The 6,867-nt window shown below is 42.7% G+C and overlaps 1 pseudogene; it reads left to right on the top strand.

Moving 5' to 3' along the window:
• The first annotated feature begins 3,980 nt into the window (after window positions 1-3,980).
• Window positions 3,981-6,549, top strand: LOC103219591 (arf-GAP with GTPase, ANK repeat and PH domain-containing protein 1 pseudogene; annotated as a pseudogene).
• The last annotated feature ends 318 nt before the right edge of the window (window positions 6,550-6,867 follow it).

Here is a 6,867-nt window from a genome sequence, read left to right as displayed (position 1 = left end):
TTGTGTTCCCTGACATTTTTGTCTCTGTCATTGAAATCATAAGGGTTAGCAGCAATTGTTTGCAATTACCTGGCATGTGAATCATTTGCAGTTATAAGAAGTATAAAAATATATTTTAGCACAAAATGTTTTAGGATATATCTCAGATCACTGAGATTTTGCATTTGTTTATGCAAGTGATTCAGTAGCTTACCTGATTTGATAAGATTACAGCTATAAATGTTAATTGTACATAGCATACTGCATTCTTTTGAGTCTAAATATTTTTCAAATATAAATTGAATTGAAAGCTTATATTCTCAAAGTTGTGTGAAGATTTGTTTTTATAAACTAATTCATTTGTACTTTTCATTTTTAGTTTAAATACAACATGAAAAGTATAAACATACATTTCAATAAATATGCATGTCTATATTTGCTTATAGTTTAGTTTTTATCTAAGATCTGAGGCTTATACCAAAATAGATAAAACAAAGAAGAGAATAAATAATAAGAATATTGAAGTTAAAATATGTGAGGAATTAAATAAAGGCAAGATTATTACATGAGAAGGTATATACTATGTGATATTATGTGGTTAATAAGTCGTCTCCAATTTTGATTCTGAGATACGCGTAGGTCAAAGCACAAAAGAAAAATCAAGGGTTATAAGATTCACAGCATCACTAAAATAAAAACAAACAAGTTGTTTAAGGAAAACACAGCTTATCTTCAAAATGAATCCTGTATCAATTTTCCCCCATGGGTCTTTATAAAGAGAATTATTTCTGCAGCATCCCAGTGTTTTTCCATAATACATGCTCTGTACAGCAGTGGTTAAGAAAGAATGCCTGGAATTATTGTTAGGGTTGAATCCTGGTTAACTAGGGAGCTGCTTAACTAACAGGTTTTTTAAATACATATATATATGTAAAACGGGGAAAAGCAGTATCAATTTTTTAAAGTTCTTGGGAGGAAAATATTGGGTGAGTTTTGTGAAGTACTTAGTTCAGTGCCTGACACATTTTTAGCACTGAATTAATATTAACTTCATGCAGCTTCAACATCCTCTGGGTTAAGTGATAAGAACGCTGATGTATAATTGAGTAAACATATATTTTATGACTGTCAAATTAATGGGGTCCAAGAATGCCATTCTGGTCTAATGTAAAGGAATAATTTAGAACATCAAATAGTCTTTCCAGAGCTTAATCCACTAATGTCATAAGATGGTTCCACCAGATTGTTGTGTGAAACTCGACCCTTTAAATCCGCTCTTCAGGCTGCAGAGTAAACATGAACGTATCTGGGGCTCTGAATTACCCTTCTGTAAGCAACCTATTTAACTCTGTTCAATACGTCTTATTAGTTTTGTTTGTCTATTTGCTGTTTCATTGCTGAACCATTTTGTTTGTTTTTATAACTTAGTAGAACCATGTATTAGTATATAGTTATTAGTGTTCAACCGTATGCAATTTAGGAAACACAGCCCTAGAGCAATAGATGATGGCATGGACCTCAGGCAATCTTCCATAACGCAATTTCTCATAGCTCCGTTTTGGAAAAGTATTACAAGGCAAATATTTCAAGGTTATATTTTTTGAAAAAACCCAGAGTGCAGATATTTTATGTTGCTGCCTAGCATCTTAAGCATGAGATTTTGTTGGTGACCAATAATGAAAATTAATGGGCTTTAATAAAGCACATGCCTGAAGAGGTTCCATCACAGTTCAAATTTATATTGGCCAAGAAAGTGTTGCTAGTGGTGAATCTGTATGAATCTGCAGGAACCTCAATTCTTGCCTCCTCAGAAGAAAGAATTCAATGGAGGGGCATAAGGCAATGTAAGAAACCAAGGCAAGTTTTAGAGCAGGAGTGAAAGTTTATTTTAAAAATGAGAGCAGAAATGAAGGGAAGTAAAGTACACTTGGAAGAGAGCTAAGTAGGTGCCTTGAGAGATCAAGCGTGCAATGTGACCTTTGACTTGGGGTTTAATATGTTGGCATGCATCCGTGGTCTTGCGTTACTTCTTCCTTGATTCTTCCCTTGGGGTGGGCTGTCCACATGTGCAGTGGACTCTCAGCGCTTGGGAGGGCCGCATGTGCAGTGTGTTTACTGGAGTTCTACACATGCTCACTTGAGGCATTCTTCCCTTACCAGTCAAGTGTTCCTGTAAGAACATATACAGTTAAACTCTGCCATTTTGCCTCTAGGGTGCCTGTGTGAGCCCACACGCCCAACTCCTGAAATCTTACTGGAAAGTAGCTGCTTACCAGCTTCAGGTTTTTTTCTATTAGGAGACTGCCTTCCCCTGACACCAGCTGTTGAAATGGGAAAAGTTCCCTTGTACCCCTCGCAGGGCATGCATTGGGGACATGACTTGCTTCTTTAGTGCCCTGCTGCTCAAACCTCTAGGGGAGCATACAGACAGGCAGGCTGTGGGGCTCTAACCCCACGGCAGTGTCTGAGGTGAATGTTTACATCTCCTGAAAACCCAGTGGGCCTGTGTTACAGTGTGTTCTTAGTTTTGCTGTCTATAGGCAGCTTGTGTTAATCAGCTCAATTAGACCCTCTACCTTGTCACAAGGACAGAGGACTTTCTGTAGCTTGGTTTCTTGCCTTGGTGTACTTGAAGAATCGGATCACACCTGGACTTGGAGAACGAGTGCAAGGTTTTATTGAGTAGCTGCCAACAGATGGGGGAAACCAGAAGGAGATGAAGTGGGAAAGTTTTCCCCTGGAATAAGACCACTCAGTGGCTCAGGCTCTCCTCTGCCTGCCCCAGCTAAACTCTGTGTCATTCTTCCTAACGGTAGCCTGCTAACATGATGTTGCTGGTCCCTGTGGTCCTGTCAACATCCAGCCCCATGTTTGTCTGCCTGCTAGAGTCTTGGGGATTTTATAGGCACAAGATAGGGGTATGGCAGGCCAAGGTGGTTTTGGGAAATGCAACATTTGGGCAGGAAAACGAATATGCCTGTCTTTACCTAGGTCCACAGGCACAGGCCCAGGGGTGGAGACTTAGCCAGGGACCATGCACTCCTCTACCCAGCACTTCCCTTCCACCCTCCATATAATGGAAGGGACCACGCCCTCCCCTTCTCAGCACTTCCCTATCACTGCTACCAATTATTATTTTAGAGAGACAGTTGAAAACCACCTAACCATTGCCTGATGGTTGCTTGACATTGCTAGTGGGGGTGGGGTTCTCCTGCCCTGCTCATGTCTGACAAGTTACCTATTTTAACAAAAGGACTAATTATCTGGGCCAAAATCTTACTTAAGATACCAGTTCTGGGCCTATTTCAACATGGTCATATAATTCAAGACTCATAGAATACAGCATATTAAGTGGAAAATAAAGCACTTCCAAACCAGTTAGCTACCACAGCCTTATACCACATAGTCACATATCCAAAGATGAATTAACTCTCAATTTTACTACTTAAGAAACTGAATAATTTTACCTCTTGCAGAAACACATGTACTATACATTCCTTATAAGAGATATTGTTTGATATCTCCAAAAATCTTATTTCTCAATAGTCATTCTTAAGCCATCTTTTCAGCAATAATTAAATAGCATAACTAATCATTTTCAGACTACTCAGCATATGCTAACAAAATCACATTATAAAAGAGAAATATTTATACTTGATTTCAAAATTACATATGGCTCATTCAAAAGTAGTAGAAACAAAGCTAGGGACATCATGAAAATAGAAAACAAAGTTATAGTAATCAGAACATCATGGTGCTAAAATAGAAACAGACATATTCTCTGTCGCCCTGGTTGGAGTGCCATGGCATGAACTTGGCTTGCTGCAGCCTCTGCCTCCTGGGTTCCAGTGGTTCTCCTCTCTCGGCCTACTGAGTAGCTGGGATTACAGGCATGCGCCACCACACCCAGATGGTTTTTGTTTTCTTAGTAAAGATGGGGTTTCTCTATGTTGGCCGGGCAGGTCTTGAACTCCTAACCTCAGTTGATCCACCCGCCTTGGCCTCCCAGGGTGCAGGGATTGCAGGTGTGAGCCCCCGTGCCCAGCTAAGATCTGATGGTTTTATGTGTTTGGCAGTTTCTCCTTCACATGCTCACACTCTCTGTGCGGTCACCATGTAAGTCGGACCTGCTTCCCCTTCTGCCATGATTTTAAGTTTCCTGAGGCCTCCCCAGCCATGCGAAACTGTGAGTCAATTAAACCTCTTTCCTTTATAAATTACCCAACCTCAGATATTTCTTTATATCAGTGTGAAAACAGACTAACACACTTTCTGATAATCATGCTTGAGGAATTGGGGAATTCAGACTACCTGGGATCAAATCATGGCCCCACCCTTAGCAGTCATGTGGCCTTGGGGAGTTTACTTACCTTCTCCATTTCAACTCCTGTAAAATCTGTAAAATGAGATTGTTTCTGAGGGTTAAATGAGCATAGCACAGTGCGGACTCTGTCAGGCACATACTACTTGCCAGATGTTGAGTATTCATCTTTATTGAATTAGGACTGTGGTACCCCACTTTATGGCTCTCGATTTTGTAGGACAAAATCATTTTTAGTGCTCTGTTAGTAAAAGAAAGAAAATCTGAAAGTTCCTGCCATGGAAGGAAGAAACAGAAGGGAGAAAAGAGAGTTGGTAAGTTCCATCGTTTTAGAGCTTAGAAGGACAAGTTAGGTTTCTATTTTATGGAGAAGGAAGTGGAGGCAGGAGGGTCCTAAGGTGTCATTCAAGATACACAGCCATAACTCTTTATTGAGAGTAGAGCCAGGGCCCCAGGGATTGCTGTGGTCAAGTTGCAGACAAAAACGACCACTCATTGGAAGACAGGAGAGGAGTATTTAGTTACAAAAGCAGTCAGCAATTCAGGTGTATCTACATTCAATCAGTTCAACTTGGTTGCTAATGGGACCCACTCTACTAAGGCTTTGTATAGAACTCATAGAGAAAATTGGCTTCAAGTAAACAACTACCCTGTGCTTTTCTTTGAGCATGCTTGATGACGGTTATACTTATTTACGATTTCCTTCCATCGTGCACATCAGCCAGACATGTAATGGAGGTGGGAGTTTAAGTGACTATTCCTCCCCCATTCCATCGACTGCCAGCACTAGCCAGGGGGAACTTCGGACCGATGTTCCTCCCACTGCCAACACACCCACACCCGTTTGCAAGCAGTCCAAGCCTGGTCCAACCTGTTTACCTCTCAGAAAGGGAGCAACCCAGACGAAGAGAGGAAAGGCCTGGAGAGTCGTGCAGACAGCATCAGGAGCGGCAGAGCCATCCCCATTAAACAGGGCATGCTATTAAAGCTAAGTGGCAAATAGCTGAAGAAATGGAAAAAGAAATATGTCACACCGTGTGTCAATGACGTGCTGACCTATCATCCGAATTTACACGATTACCTGAAGAATATTCATGGTAAAGAGACTGACCTTCGGAGAACCACTGTGAAAGTCCCAGGGAAGAGGCCACTCCTAGCCACATCCAGCTGCGTGACAATCTCCAGTTCTAAAACCAATGGCTTAGTCAAGGACATGAGCAGTTTACACATCTCACCCAATGCAGGCACAGGGTTGGATGACTCCGTATGCTCCAGCCCCAGTATCTCCAGCAACACTAGCCCCAAGCTCTACCCGCCCCCTCTCCTCATGCCAACAGAAAGAAGCACTAAAGGAAGAAAAGCACTAACAACTTAAAAGACCATGACCTGTCTGGCACTGCTGAAGAACAAGAAGACTTTATCATTGTGTCCCTCACTGGCCAAATGTGGCACTTTGAAGCCACGACGTATGAGGAGCGAGATGCCTGGCTTCAGGCCATCTAGAGCCAGATCCTGGCCAGCCTGCAGTCATGCCAAAGCGGCAAGAGCAAGTTCCTGATGAGGAGCCAGAGCCAGGCCATGGCCCTACAGTTCATCGGAAACGTGCGTGGGAACTCCCACTGTGTGGACTGCGAGATCCAGAATCCTAACTGGGCCAGTTTGAACTTGGGAGTCTTCATGTGCTTCAAGTGCTCAGGAATCCACCGGAATCTTGGCACCCACCTTTCCCAAGTCCAATCTCTGGACCTGGATGACTGGCCAAGCCGGCACATCAAGGCGATGTTCTCCATCGGGAACGAGCTAGCCAACAGCGTCTGGGAAGAGAACAACCAGGGGCAGACAAAACCCTCAGTAGACTCCACAAGGGAAGAGAAGGAACGGTGAATTCGTGCCAAGTATGAGCAGAAGCTCTTCCTGGCCCCGCCACCCTGCACAGAGCTGTCCCTGGGCCAGCACCTGCTGTGGGCCACCACTGATGAGGACTTGCTGCCACTGGCACATGGCTCCCGGGAGGAGGTGAAGGAGACCTGCGGGGAGAGAGACGGCTGCACCATGTTGCATCTGGCCTGCTGCAAGGGGAATGTGGTCCTGGTGCAGCTCCTGATCTGGTATGGGGTGGATGTCATGGCCCAGATGCTCAAGGGAACACAGCGCTGGCCCGGCAGGCCTACAGCCAGGAGACCAAGGACATGCTGCTGCAGTACAGCTGCCCCAACGAGTGCTTGTATTATTTGTTTAATTTTATTTGACTGCAGTCTCCTTGGTGCAAAAACAAAATGGGAAAAATAAAATAAGAATTGTATTTCAAGTACATTTCGTAAACTAAGTAAATACACCAAAGGTTGTTTTTTTTTCGGATCGTAAGAGATATTTTATGTCCTTTTGCCAAGGTGTATGTGTTAGTCTCAAGCCCTCCTGGGCCACATTGCCCAAGTCACACAGGCTTCTGTATTATGCATTTAGATAAGATGTGTGGAAATATATTTGAAAAAAGTTCATAAATATGAACTGATTTTTGTACACATGGCACTTTTTTGTTTTGTTTTGTTTTCTTTTCTTTTTTTCTT

Source organism: Chlorocebus sabaeus, chromosome 12, assembly GCF_047675955.1.
Source record: "Chlorocebus sabaeus isolate Y175 chromosome 12, mChlSab1.0.hap1, whole genome shotgun sequence".
Lineage (NCBI taxonomy): Eukaryota > Metazoa > Chordata > Mammalia > Primates > Cercopithecidae > Chlorocebus > Chlorocebus sabaeus.
Note: the sequence above shows the minus strand (reverse complement) of the source record. Positions and strands in the feature narration are given on the sequence as shown.